The sequence below is a fragment of the Ranitomeya variabilis genome, chromosome 1, assembly GCF_051348905.1.
Source record: "Ranitomeya variabilis isolate aRanVar5 chromosome 1, aRanVar5.hap1, whole genome shotgun sequence".
NCBI classification, from domain to species: Eukaryota; Metazoa; Chordata; class Amphibia; order Anura; family Dendrobatidae; genus Ranitomeya; species Ranitomeya variabilis.
In genome coordinates this window covers 876,617,715-876,633,359 of record NC_135232.1, presented here as the reverse complement: position 1 = coordinate 876,633,359, position 15,645 = coordinate 876,617,715, and positions in this window count along the sequence as shown.

Genomic DNA, 15,645 nt, shown 5'->3' with positions numbered 1-15,645 from the left:
GCTGAAATTGCAAAAAAAGTGCAATCCCACACTTGTTTTTTGTTTGGCTTTTTTGCTAGGTTCACTAAATGCTAAAAATGACACCAAACATGTCTAGGTTCTTTTTTGTAAAAAATTATACAAAATTTATAAGTGGTGAAAAAAAATTCCAAACTTTGCTAAAAAAAAAAAAAAATTGCGCCATTTTCTGATACTCGTAGCGTCTCAATTTTTCTTGATCTGGGGTCGGGTGAGGGCTTATTTTTTGCGTGCCGAGCTGGCGTTTTTAATGATACCACTTTTTGCAGATACATTCTTTTGATCGCTCGTTATTACATTTTAATGCAATGATGCGGCAACCAAAAAATGTAACTCTGGCGTTTCTAATTTTTTCTCGCTACGCCATTTAGCGATCAGGTTAAACCTTTTTTTTTATTGATAGATCGGGCGATTCTGAACACGGCAATACTAAATATGTGTAGGTTTGATTTTTTGTTTGTTTTATTTTGAATGGGGCGAAAGGGGGGTGATTTAAACTTTAATTATTTTTTTTTTCACATTTTTTTAACTTTTTTTAACTTTTGCCATGCTTCAATAGCCTCCATGGGAGGCTAGAAGCTGGCACAACTCTATCGGCTCAGCTACATAGCAGCGATCATCAGATCGCTGCTATGTAGCTGAATTGCAGGCTTGCTATGAGCGCCAACCACAGGTCTCAAGGACCTCTATGGTTACTATCCTGATGCATCGCTGACCCCCGATCATGTGACGGGGTCGGCGATGGGCTCATTTCCGTCCCGATGGCCAGAAGTGCCGGTTAAATGCCGCTGTCAGCGTTTGACAGTGGCATTTAACTAGTTAATAGCGGCGGGTGGATCGCAATTCCACCCGTTGCTATTGCGGGCACATGTCAACTGTTCAAAACAGCTGACATGTCCCGGCTTTGATGCGGGCTCACCGCCGGAGCCTGCATCAAAGCGGGGGTTCTGACCTCGGACGTACTATCCCGTCCGAGGTCAGAAAGGGGTTAATCATAGCTCAGAGTGTAACTCTTTTTTCTATATCAATAGTTTTATACCATAATTTTAACCATGTTATACATTAAGGATTTTTTGTTTTTAATTAATTTTTCACTGATGGATCTGTTGCTGGATACCTTTCCTTCTTTGATACTGCTCGTTTGCTGCTAACACGAACTTCTTTCCGTGCACGGCCATTGGATTCTACTGCAGGTGAGCTGGATTTTTTCTACAATGTTTTTTGTTTTTTCATTGTTGTATGAAGTTTAGAATATACTGCACACTCTTAGTGGAATATCTTTCAGAGATTTATTATAAGTGCATAAATCAATTAATTACTATATTACATTGGAAAGGGGTAATTACGACTACAAATTCTGACTTTTTGACTCCTCCGGGGTCTTAATCATAAGTCGCTGCAAAACAAAAGAAGGGGTAATATAAATAAAGTAACCAATATATCATTCAAAAGGTAACATATGTCAATAGTGAAGAGCATAATTTATCCCAAACAATCACAAAACAATTAAAAGCACAACAAAAACAATAAGGTATAGTGAAAAAAATTTGTTATAGCGACATGGTATCTAATGAGAACCCATTGTTGTTAAATATGGCTGGAGATTACCTTAATCCAGATGTAATAGACAGTTCAGAAATAGAAAAGAAAAATCCAGGGGCTGTAAGAAATAGTAATGCTGTTAGAATGTACAACCCCTGGCAAAAATTAAGTAATCACTGGCCTCGGAGGATGTTCATTCAGTTTAATTTTGTAGAAAAAAGCAGATCACAGACATGGCATAAAACTAAAGTCATTTCAAATGGCAACGTTCTGACTTTAAGAAACACTAAAAGAAATCAAGAACAAAAGATGTGGTAGTTAGTAATGGTTACTTTTTTTAACCAAGCATAGGGGAAAAATTATGGAGTCACTCAATTCTGAAGAAAAAATATGGAATCACCCTGTTAATTTTCATACCCAAAAATAACACCTGCATAAAATTAGATCTGCTCGTTAGTCTGCATCTAAAAAGGAGTGATCACACCTTGGAGAGCTATTGTACCAAGTGGACTGACATGAATCATGGCTCCAACACGAGAGATGTCAATTGAAACAAAGGAGAGGATTATCAAACTGTTAAAAGAGGGTAAATCATCACGCAATGTTGCAAAAGATGTTGGTTGTTCACAGTCAGCTGTGTCTAAAATCTGGACAAAATACAAAACAGGAAATGCACAACAAAACAAATGAGGAACGAATGGGTGGAAACTGGAGTCAATGTCTGTGACCGAACTGTAAGAAACCGCCTAAAGGAAATGGGATTTACATACAGAAAAGCTAAATGAAAGCCATCATTAACACCTAAACAGAAAAAAACAAGGTTTTAATGGGCTAAGGAAAAGCAATCGTGGACTGTGGATGACTGGATGAAAGTCATAATCAGTGATGAATTGCGAATCTGCATTGGGCAAGGTGATGATGCTGGAACTTTTGTTTGGTGCCGATCCAATGAGATTTATAAAGATGACTGCCTGAAGAGAACATGCACATTTCCACAGTCATTGATGATATGGTGCTGCATGTCAGGTAAAGGCACTGGGGAGATGACTATCATTACATCTTCAATAAATGCACAAGTTTATGTTGATATTTTGGACACTTTTCTTATCCCATCAATTGAAAGGATGTTTGGGGATGATGAAATCATTTTTCAAGATGACAATGCATCCTGCCATAGAGCAAAAACTGTGAAAATATTCCTTGAAAAAAGACACATAAAGTCAATGTCATGGCCTGCAAATAGTCCGGACCTCAATCCAATTGAAAATCTTTGGTGGAAGTTGAAGAAAATGGTCCATGACAAGGCTCCAACCTGCAAAGCTGATCTGACAACAGCAATCAGAGAAAGTTGGAGCCAGATTGATGAAGAGTACTGTTTGACACTCAGTAAGTCCATGCCTCAGAGACTGCAAGCTGTTATAAAAGCCAGAGGTGGTGCAACAAAATATGAGTGATGTTTTGGAGTGTTTTTTTGTTTATTTGTTTTTCATGATTCCATTATTTTTTCCTTAGAATTGAGTGACTTCATAATTTTTCCTCTATGCTTGGTTAAAAAAAGTAACCCTTTCTGACTACCACATTTTTTTTTCTTGATTTCTTTTAGTGTTTCTTAAAGTCAGAAAGTTGCAATTTGAAATGACTTTAGTTTTGTGCCATGTCTGTGATCTGCTTTTTTTCTACAAAATTAAACAACTGAATGAACATCCTCCAAGGCTGTTGATTCCATCATTTTTGCCAGGGGTTGTACATACGTGTATAAATGTATAGATCAAGTTCCCAATTAATGGTCCAAATACCTAAATGATCCTGATGTCAAGGCACAAAGGTATGAGAGGCCTGTTGTGGCTGTGAACCTGTAGGATTGCAGATATTGTTATAATGCTATGTGGACCCAAATAGTATTAGGATGCCCTGCAATGAGTCCAGTTACCTTATGTCTGTGGTGTGGCCAAGCGGCGCTCCCGCACCTTGCTGATGCGGTTTATAGCTACCGTGGTTAGTTGATATAAATACCCTTGTGTGCTGTGGGACCGGAAGTCTCTGGACCGGAAGTGACGTTGCACAACCTCATAGTTTCTACTGCGCATGCGCGGCGGTCATTGGGGAAGCCGAGTACCTGGTAACTGGCTGTACAGCACGCATACTGAAGTGTGTAGGAGGCTGCGAACCGTATAGTGTGGCAGAGAGGATATAATTCAATAGAAGCATGTAGGAGAGTACACTGACAGAGGCTGTTTTGCAGAGAACACTCCTAAAGGCTGTTTTGCAGGGTCCCTCCACATAGGTTGTTTTGCAGATTACACCCACTGAGGCTGTTTTGCAGAATATACCCACAGAGGCTGTTTTGCAGACTATACCCCACAGAGGCTGTGTTCAGATGCTGATTTGCAAAGTACACCCACACAGGCTGTTTTGCAGAATATTCCCACAGAGGCTGCAGCCTTTCAGCAAGCTTTATTTAGCATATGAACTCTGAAAATTCCAACGAACTTGCAGGAGAAGTCTGTGTTCCGAGTCCACTATAGGACACTAAGTGTCCAGTACAAACTGTGATCTTTACAGTTCAAGTTTGCTCATCCATATTAGAGAGGACTAACCCCTTGTCTGTGCAGCTTCGAGTGGCCATCTCAAAGTTCAGTTTAAAAACAGATTTGGAAAGTAGATCTGATGTACAAGTTCACATGGTCCCTTTATGAAGCTGTTCTCCATACTGTCTATGGGAAAGTGAGTTAAGCAGTGACTGCAATGTTTACCACAGTTCCCTTTGATAAAAGGAACTACATTGGCAATTAATATATTTGTAACAGCATAGCTATTAGTAAAAATCCAGGAGGACTTCTTTAAAGTAAATATGGATGTTGCATAAGACCCAATAAATGAATAATCCTCTTAGCCATATTCAGTGTAAGAGATAGTGCCAGAAAGATAAAACTTAAAATGTATATTTTTTTTGCACATGACTTTGGCAATAGAGCTAGCGCTACTGTCTTTTGCCTGACTGATAACAGCTCAGAGAGTGCTCAAGGAAAGAGATAAGAACATGCAGTATTTTTGTTTTGAGTCTTTCAGTCTGCAGACATCAAAGCTTCTCAAACATCAGTGCTCAACCAATTTCAATTCCAATAAAACTATCTGTACATCTCATCAAACTCAGTCAGATTGACAGCTGGAAAAACCTTGAACTATCTCTGTAATTTATTTTCCATTTCCATCCTATACAGAAAAAAAATAGATTGTAAAAATTGATTCTGTATATAGTGCATAAACATCATATATGAATGTACATCTAAAAATTAACAAGGTCACACCTGATACATTTTCTACCACCAAAATTATGAACAAATAGCCACTAGGCCTCCAAAATATTTTCCTATTTCTCCATCACTTGACAACAAGTGGATTTTCTTATAAAGCCTAATCGAGAGACATTTAGAGCGATTATCATCATTGCCCTATTTCTATAACGCAGTATGGTAGGAATCAAGCTGAATGAATTAGTTCCTATGACAACACAATCCTGACAAACTTGCTTTATTCCTCAGTATGTTGTTAAATGTTATTTGAATAAAACAAAAAAGGTTTTACCTGGGAATAAATCCAAATTACTGATTTGCCATGTGCTAGTGAGCTTTGTAATCAACAGCAGCAATGGTCCACTCCGTCGTTGTTTTTTTTTGGTGTGCTTTAGTTGTGAGCAATGTGGACGTTCCTTTGATATTTTTAGTTATTACAGAGGATCTATCTAAAACAATGTCAGCCTACTAACGGTTCCAATGTTTAAAAGAAATCTGTCACCTGGTTTTTGCTATATACTCTGGAATCATTGTCGCTTTCTCTATACTTCGTTGCTCTTGGATAAAAATTCTTGTGACAGATTCCATTTAAAGCCATATGATTTTGTTAGAATTACAATCCATAGTCAAAAGTAAGGCTTTTATTTGTAATCCCAAATATTCCTCAGACAAACTATATTGTAAAAAAGCATAAATTAAGGAATACAGACAGCAGACCACAGACAGTTGAAAGTATAGTATATGTACATCGTACAGTTACATACCAGACAAAGCATGCAGTTTTAATGGGGGCCAGGACTGTAGTCATTGCTTTAAATAGTGGCTGCTTCCGTGCACCCTGGCCCTCCGTCACATGCACACAATCCGCTTTCCTGTCTGTCTGGGTCCTCTCTGATTCGCTGGGGGTTTCTTTCTTGAGATTCCACATAAAGAGAGACAGAGTCAAGTTCCAACTTAAAACAAATGATTTTACTCAGTTCCTTTCTCAGCTCGTCCAGTTCACATTTATGTTCAGCACAAAATACTTCACAAGACATGACATTTTCTGTCCCTGTGCTGTCCCTCTCTTCTTCAGGAATATCGCCCAGTCGCACCATTGTACTCGGTAACGCAGCATTCGGTCTGACCAGTCTAACTGTAGTAGTTCCCCGTCCGTTTCACCCCAGACACGCAGGTGTCTTTCTAAGTAGCTGACCGCCATCATGACAAAAGCTGCCCTGTATTCCTCTGCTTCACCGGCAATCATTAATCCTAGGCCCTGGCCGGGCTGGGCTACTTTACTTTAAAAAAAATGTTATGTGGCTCAACTGCCCTGTACGGGCTCTGAGGCCCTACTGACCAAATGCAGGAAATTCTCTATACCTTACACAGTTGGCCCCTCCTAGTTACAGTGCTGTGCAAATTAATTGGGACAAAGCAAATTGGGACAAAGCATTTTTTAAGTAAAATCGTAAGTTGGTTACCAGTCAGTGATTCAAACCAGTTTTAACTGCTTTGAACAGATGTGAGTGTACAACCTTGAGTAACAAAATGTGGCTTGACTGGTTTTAGTCAGAAAATAACAGCTAGCTGCCCCCTTAGCTTCAGTTCAGAGCTTGTTTCTGTGAGGAGTGGTTTAGTGTAGTTTTTCTCTCAGTGTGATTCGTGCCTGTAAAAATGGATGTTACTCCACGAAGAGGTCTAGAATTATTACTCTTAATGAACATACAAGTCTGACTGTAAGAGAAATCGCTTCCACCGTTGGTATTGGAAAATCTACCATTTCAAGAATAATTCACACACAATGAAACTATTGTTTTCTCCAAAACGAAAAGGGAAATGTGGAAGAAAAAGGAAAACTATACCAAGAACTGATAAAACACTTATCAGAAATAGTAAAATTAATGCAAGAAAAACAAGTAAAGACCTCCAAAGAGACTTGTTCGCTGCAGGTTTTGATATTAGTGATTCGACTGTACGGCGCAGGCTTCTGGAAGTTGGTCGGAGGGCAAAAAAGCCAGTAAAGAAACAACTTCTGACATCTCCAACGAAGGCAAAACTACTCGCATGGGCAAAAAATAATAAATCTTGGTCAACTAGTCAGTGGAAAAAGGTAATTTTCAGTGATGAAACCCATCTTTTTGTTCAAGGGTACGGAGCAAGTGTTGTTAGAAGAAGCAAAAATGAACCATTGCAGGTTGATCATAATCAACAAACTGTAAAACACCCTCAAAAACAGATGATTTGGGGCTTTTTTACAGCTGATGGTACAGGGAGCTTATTTCCTGTTGATGGTATGATGAATCCATCCAAATACATAGACGTTTTAAAACGTTTTATTGTGCCATTCACGCGTAAATTTGAAGGGACATACCAAAAGATTTGGCTCCATGCCACAATTCCAAGTGTGTGAAGAAATTCCTGGAAGAAAATAAAGTAAAAGTGCTGGACTGGCCTGGCAATTCACCAGACTTAAATCCTATCAAAAATTTGTGGAGCATTGTGAAGAGACGTCTTGGCAAAATGGACTGTACAACCAAACGCATGATAAACAGTGCCATGCAAGTGTGGTTCCATGATGAAGAATTGAAGAATTTATGCAAAAACTTGGTAAAATCAATGCCAAAACGCATTGAAAATCTCATATCTGCTAAAGGAGGACATATTTCTTACTAAAATTAGTATGTAACAGTGCATTATGACATTTTATTATTAATAAATATTCAAAAATGTGTGTTTTTGCTTTGTCCCAATTAATTGTCATGTCGGACACTGTTCAGACCAGGTCGTTCGACAGACAGCGGTAATTCCGCTTTTGACGACTATTTGCTCATTGGCGTCGGCTAGATTTTATCTAGCTGTTCGGGGTTAATTTACCTGATCCTCGGATTGGAAGCTGGGCCATGCCCATTGCCTTTAAATAGTTCTCCTGATCATTGGGCGTCGCCGATTATAGCTTCTGTCTTGTGCGTTGTTATCTCGGTCTGGAGTGGAGAGCTGGTTGTTGGAGATTCGTTGCTGGTGGTGTATTTTCCTTAGTCTTATTTACTCCTTCCTATATTTGTATTTATTTTGCCCTACACATTTATAGTGTATTCCTGAGTGACTGCGGCGTGGTGTATATTTTCCTTTATCCTTGTCTGTGCTAACTGTGGGTATTGGTGTATTACCTCTTCACTGGGTGGTGGGTGCAGGTTTTCAGCCTAGGGTTGAAACAGGAGACAGGGTGAGGTTCGAGGCCTGGACATGCACACCATCAGTGTAAACTCCAGGTAGAGGGTTAGTCAGGTTTTCCCTAGTCTGAGGGAAATTGCAGGGGCCCGGGTTATTAGCTCTCGCTCACCTAGTTCCCCGTGACATTAATTTGCACAGCATTGTAACTAATTCTTATCCTATTGCTATCTTATATTATTGTGCCCCCCTCTAGTGGGCTAATCTGAACACTACACTTACGCTACACAATTACATTTAACAGTCATATACAATATAGCAGCATTACACAGTTCACAGCATAACGTATTAAATATACCAGCTTGTCAGGGACGTAAAAACAAAGGGCGAGTGGGCTCAACTAGTCCTTGTACTCCCTTACATCCCTCCCTCCTTTAAATATGGTCGTCCCCGACCATGTAATGCTGGTAAAATAAAACTTTAATATATTCAGCAAGAGAACACTTCACGAGGGAGGTAGTAGTAGAAAGTCTTTCAGCTCAGCAGAAGGTGCTGGAGATCACCCACCACAGCCCCAGAAAGTCTTTTGGTTCACATAAGAGTCCATTTTAACGTCCATTCACTTGTCATAGAAAAACTATTTGTGGCTGGAGAAAGTATTTTATCTCCACAATAAATTCAGTTTTTTCCATGGCAACTCTATACAGGTGCTTAGGGACAGTCACTCAACTCGCACCACAAGTCCATATTAAATCATCCGGAACTTCCCATCAGGTCCTCAGTCCTTAAGGATCTTCAGTCCTTGGGGCTTCCCCCCTCCCTCCTTTACACAAAGTATGGCCCTTTAAGCACAAGTGTGTTGCACACTCAACAACCACACACAGTCTTTATACTGTCCTCATACACATTAGCAGGGTGTGCAATGAGACATGTAGCTAAACCCCTTGTCTTCTTTAAGAAAAAGAGGCTGTAAAGTTGTAACCTTCTGTTATTGCTTGTAGATGTGACAGGAAAGGGTGAAACTATAATGCAATAACAGGAGCATTTCAGAATATATAACTGCACAGAGCATAAACACAAATTGTCTGCAATACACAGTAACATGAGGTAATACAAACTGATGATTACCCACTTAGTACAGCAAATATATTGATAAACACAGGACTGTAACACAGATAGTGGCTTACCAACTATGCTTACAGCAGGCTTTAAGGTTTAAGGAGCATGAAGAAAACCAATGGTGTGGTTTCTACTCAGATGCATGGAGAAACAATGGCTGCTGTTCCCTTCACAGTGTCATAATAAGACCACAATGCAACAGGAACAATCCCACAATGCCCTAGGAACTTCCCATAATATATTGCAAATTAAACTAGAACCTATGCATTAAACTGCCAGCAGATGGTGCTGCTACCTTACAATATGAAATATAGGATGGATTAATACACACAAAAATGCAATGTCTGTAATAACAGAGACATAAAGATGACTAAACTTTCTAGACAGCAATTATATGGCTGGACAGAACTTTACCCGCTTGTAGTCAGCAGACTTCACTATTGTGTTTATTGGACGAGAACAGCAGAACGAGTTCCCCTACTGTCCTGAGGAACAATTTGGTCTCGCCTTGTTTCCCTATTTTTACTTCCACCTTAAGTACGATTCCATCTTAACTTGAGAATGTTTGGGTAATGAGACCTAATGGCTAGGGTTGAGCGAAACGGGTCGTTCATTTTCAAAAGTCGCCGACTTTTGGCAAAGTCGGCGTCTCATGAAACCGAGCCGATCCCAGCATTGCATCGGCCATGCGGTACGCGACTTTCGCGCCAAAGTCGCGTTTCAATGACGCGAAAAGCGCCATTTCTCAGCCAATGAAGGTGAACGCAGAGTGTGGGCAGCGTGATGACATAGGTCCTGGTCCCCACCATCTTAGAGAAGGGCATTGCAGTGATTGGCTTGCTGTCTGCGGCGTCACAGGGGCTATAAAGGGGCGTTCCCGCCGACCGCTATCTCACTGCTGGTGATCTGAGCTTAGGGAGAGGTTGCTGCCGCTTCGTCAGAAGCAGGGATAGCGTTAGGCAGGGTCCACTAACCACCAAACCGCTTGTGCTGTAGCGATTTCCACTGTCCAACACCACCTTCGGTGTGCAGGGACAGTGGAAGCTACATTTTTTTTTTTTTCTCTCAGCGCTGTAGCTCATTGGGCTGCCCTAGAAGGCTCCCTGATAGCTGTATTGCTGTGTGTACGCCACTGTGGAAACCAACTGCTTTTTTCAAAGCACATATCCTCTTGTTCCTTCCTTTCTGCACAGCTATCTTTTTTGTTTGTCCACACTTTTTATTTAATTTGTGCATCAGTCCACTCCTTATTGCTGCCTGCCATACCTGGCTGAGATTACTGCAGGGAGATAGTAATTGTAGGACAGTCCCTGTTTTTTTTGTGGGAGATTAAGATTGGCATTTCTGCTAGAGTGCCATCCCTGTGTGTGCCATCTCTCACTGAGTGGGCCATAGAAAGCCTATTTATTTTTTTCCTTGATTTGGGTTCTAAAATCTACCTTAACAAAAAAACACTACATCAATCAGTGGGAGAAAAATATTGGCCTCAGTCAGGGCTTGTGTGCCACTCCTGTGTGTGCCATCTCTCACTCAGTGGGCCATAGAAAGCCTATTTATTTTTTTCCTTGATTTGGGTTCTAAAATCTACCTTAACAAAAAAACACTACATCAATCAGTGGGAGAAAAATATTGGCCTCAGTCAGGGCTTGTGTGCCACTCCTGTGTGTGCCATGTCTCATTCAGTGGGCCATAGAAAGCCTTTTTTTTTTTTTTTTTATTATTTGGTTTCTAAAGTCTCCCTGAAAAAAAAAAAAAAAAAAAAAAACAGTGGGAGATTAATATTGCCCTTTCAGCTTGTGTGCCAGTCTTGACTCCTGGGTGTGCCACCTCTCTCTCTCAAATTGTGGGCCATAGAAAGCCTATTTATTTTTTTCCTTGATTTGGGTTCTAAAATCTACCTTAACAAAAAAACACTACATCAATCAGTGGGAGAAAAATATTGGCCTCAGTCAGGGCTTGTGTGCCACTCCTGTGTGTGCCATCTCTCACTGAGTGGGCCATAGAAAGCCTATTTATTTTTTTCCTTGATTTGGGTTCTAAAATCTACCTTAACAAAAAAACACTACATCAATCAGTGGGAGAAAAATATTGGCCTCAGTCAGGGCTTGTGTGCCACTCCTGTGTGTGCCATCTCTCACTGAGTGGGCCATAGAAAGCCTATTTATTTTTTTCCTTGATTTGGGTTCTAAAATCTACCTTAACAAAAAAACACTACATCAATCAGTGGGAGAAAAATATTGGCCTCAGTCAGGGCTTGTGTGCCACTCCTGTGTGTGCCATCTCTCACTGAGTGGGCCATAGAAAGCCTATTTATTTTTTTCCTTGATTTGGGTTCTAAAATCTACCTTAACAAAAAAACACTACATCAATCAGTGGGAGAAAAATATTGGCCTCAGTCAGGGCTTGTGTGCCACTCCTGTGTGTGCCATCTCTCATTCAGTGGGCCATAGAAAGCCTTTTTTTTTTATTATTATTATTTGGTTTCTAAAGTCTCCCTGAAAAAAAAAAAAATAAATAAAAAAACAATGGGAGATTAATATTGCCCTTTCAGCTTGTGTGCCAGTCTTGACTCCTGGGTGTGCCACCTCTCTCTCTCAAATTGTGGGCCATAGAAAGCCTATTTATTTTTTTCCTTGATTTGGGTTCTAAAATCTACCTTAAAAAAAAACACTACATCAATCAGTGGGAGAAAAAAATTGGCCTCAGTCAGGGCTTGTGTGCCACTCCTGTGTGTGCCATCTCTCATTCAGTGGGCCATAGAAAGCCTTTTTTTTTTTTTTTTTTTTATTATTTGGTTTCTAAAGTCTCCCTGAAAAAAAAAAAAAAAATAGGTGGGAGATTAATATTGACATTTGTGCTTGAGTGACAGTCCTGCGTGTGTGTCATCTCTGTGATTTGGTGCCACAGAAAACAGAGTGTGTAACATTGTGCCTGATTTTCCTTGTGGTCTCACCAACCTGTTAAGGGATGTTGAAATCATACTGAAGTTATAGCTCACCGTGTAAGTTGTTTGACAGCAACAAATAAAGTTACTTTGGTTAAGTTTTTAAAACAATGAGGAAGTCTGGTGCAAGAGGTCGTGGCCGTGGGCGTTCATTGTCAGCTGGTAATGATGGTAGTGGTAGTGGAGCATCAGGTGGTCGTGGGGATAAAAATATTCCACCTAAGTCTGGAGCTGTGGAGCCAGTTTAGTCGTCTGGCTACACAAGGCCTCGAAAGCTTTCTTTTCTGGGAGTAGGAAAACCGCTTTTAAAGCCGGAGCAGCAACAGCAAGTTTTGGCTTACATTGCAGACTCAGCCTCTAGCTCTTTTGCCTCCTCTTCTGAAACTGGTAAATGTAAAAGCAGCGTGTCGCTTGTGGATGTTCACGGTCAGGGACAAGTCGCTTCCTTGTCGTCCTCAGCAAAAACAACAACAAGAAAGAAGGATGCAGCAGGCGACACAACGGGTTACTCCATGGAGCTCTTTACACATACCGTCCCTGGCTTAGAATGTGAAACACTTAACAGGCCATGCCCATTACAAGTAGATTCTGACATGGAGTGCACTGATGCACAGCCACAGCCAGAGTACTATGCTGCTCCTTTGACTGAGACCACAACATTGCCCTCTCAGGGTACTGATCCGCAATCAGACCCTGATGAGACTATGCTGCCCCGCCACGAACGCTATACCACCGACCGACACAGTGACACAGACGAAGTTGCACACGAGCTCGAAGAGGAGGTAATAGATGACCCAGTTGTTGACCCCGATTGGCAGCCATTGGGGGAACAGGGTGCAGGCGGCAGTAGTTCAGAAGCGGAGGTGGAGGAGGGGCCGCAGCAGGCATCAACATCGCAACAGGTTCCATCTGCTGGGCCCGTATCTGGCCCAAAACGCGTGTCAAAGCCAAAACCTGTTGGAGGACAGCGTGGCCATCCGGTTAAAGCTCAGTCTGCAATCCCTGAAAAGGGATCCGATGCTAGGAAGAGTGCAGTCTGGCATTTTTTTAAACAACATCCAATTGATCAGCGCAAAGTCATCTGTCAAAAATGTTCAACTAGCTTAAGCAGAGGTCAGAATCTGAAAAGTCTCAATACTAGTTGCATGCATAGACACTTAACCACCATGCATTTTCAAGCCTGGACTAACTACCAAACGTCCCTTAAGGTTGTAGCACCCTCGGCCAATGAAGCTAGTCAGCAACGCAACATCCCTTCCGTCACTGTAAGGCCACCATTTTCCGCACCACCGGCAGTATCGGTGCAGGTTTCTTTGACAGCCAAAAGCAGTCAGGGTCAGGGAATCACCAGTTTTGTAGGAGGAAATATTGCATCTAGGGCACCGGCGGAAACAATACCGTCTCCAACCGTCTCTCAGTCTGCCATGTCCACCGGCACACCCGCAAGTTCCACGATCTCCATCTCTCCAGTTCAGCTCACACTACATGAGACTCTGGTTAGAAAAAGGAAGTACTTATCCTCGCATCCGCGTACACAGGGTTTTAACGCCCACATAGCTAGACTAATCTTGTTAGAGATGATGCCCTACCGGTTAGTTGAAAGCGAAGCTTTCAAAGCCCTGATGGAGTACGCTGAACCATGATACGAGCTACCCAGTCGACACTTTTTTTCAAGAAAAGCCATCCCAGCCCTGCACCAGCATGTTAAACAGCGCATCGTCCATGCACTCAGGCAATCTGTGAGTACAAAGGTGCACCTGACTACAGATGCATGGACCAGTAGGCATGGCCAGGGACGTTATGTGTCCATCACGGCACACTGGGTGAATGTGGTGGATGCAGGGTCCACAGGGGACATCAATTTCGGGACAGTTGTGCCTAGCCCACGGTCTAGGAAACAGTTGGCTGTAGGCGTTCGCACCCCCTCCTCCTCCTCCTCGTCCTCCTGCAGAAGCTACAGCTCTTCCACAGACCGCAGTCGGCCAACCACTCCATCGGCAGATGACACTGTTGCACACCAGTTGTCCCATTATGGGCCAGCTACTGGCAAGCGTCAGCAGGCTGTATTGGCTATGAAGTGTTTGGGCGACAACAGACACACCGCGGAAGTTCTGTCCGAGTTCTTGCAACAAGAAAGGCAGTCGTGGCTGGGCACAGTAGATCTTGAGGCAGGCAAGGTAGTGAGTGATAACGGAAGGAATTTCATGGCTGCCATCTCCCTTTCCCAACTGAAACACATTCCTTGCCTGGCTCACACCTTAAACCTGGTGGTGCAGTGCTTATTGAAAACTTATCCTGGGTTCTCCGACCTGCTCCTCAAAGTGCGTGGACTTTGCTCACATATCCGACGTTCGCCTGTACACGCCAGCCGTATGCAGACCTATCAGCGGTCTTTGAACCTTCCCCAGCATCGCCTAATCATAGACGTTGCAACAAGGTGGAACTCAACACTGCACATGCTTCAGAGACTGTGCCAACAGAGGCGGGCTGTTATGTTTTTGTGGGAGGATACACATACACGGGCAGGCAGTAGGATGGCAGACATGGAGTTGTCAGGTGTGCAGTGGTCCAAGATACAAGACATGTGTCAAGTCCTTCAGTGTTTTGAGGAATGCACACGGCTGGTTAGTGCAGACAACGCCGTAATAAGCATGAGCATCCCCCTAATGCGTCTGCTGATGCAAAGTTTGACGCACATAAAGGAGCAGGCGTCTGCACCAGAGGAAGAGGAAAGCCTTGATGACAGTCAGCCATTGTCTGGTCAGGGCAGTGTACAGGACGAGGTAGCGGGCGAAGAGGAGGTGGAGGACGAGGAGGATGATGGGGATGAGTATATTTTTAATGCGGAAGCTTTCCCGGGGGCACTGGAAATTGGTTGCGTGGCAAGGCCGGGTTCTGGTTTTTTGAGGGACACAAGTGACGTAGATTTGCCTGAAACTGCCCCTCAACCAATCACAACCGGAGATTTGACAACTGGAACTTTGGCCCACATGGCAGATTATGCCTTACGTATCCTAAAAAGGGACACACGCATTACGAAAATGATGAACGATGACGATTACTGGTTGGCCTGCCTCCTTGATCCACGCTATAAAGGCAAATTGCAAAATATTATGCCACATGAGAACTTGGAACTAATATTAGCAACCAAACAATCAACTCTTGTTGACCATTTGCTTCAGGCATTCCCAGCACACAGCGCACGTGATCGTTCTCACACGAGCTCCAGGGGGCAGCAGACTAGGAGTGTTAGGGGTGCACACATCAGAAGTGGCGTTGGACAGAGGGGTTTTCTGACCAGGTTGTGGAGTGATTTTGCTATGACCGCAGACAGGACTGGTACTGCTGCATCAATTGAAAGTGACAGGAGACAACATTTGTCCAGTATGGTTACTAACTATTTTTCATCCCTTATCGATGTTCTCCCTCAACCGTCATTCCCATTTGATTACTGGGCATCAAAATTAGACACCTGGCCAGAATTGGCAGAATATGCATTGCAGGAGCTTGCTTGCCCGGCAGCAAGTGTCCTATCAGAAAGAGTATTCAGTGCTGCAGGTTCAATATTAACCGAAAAAA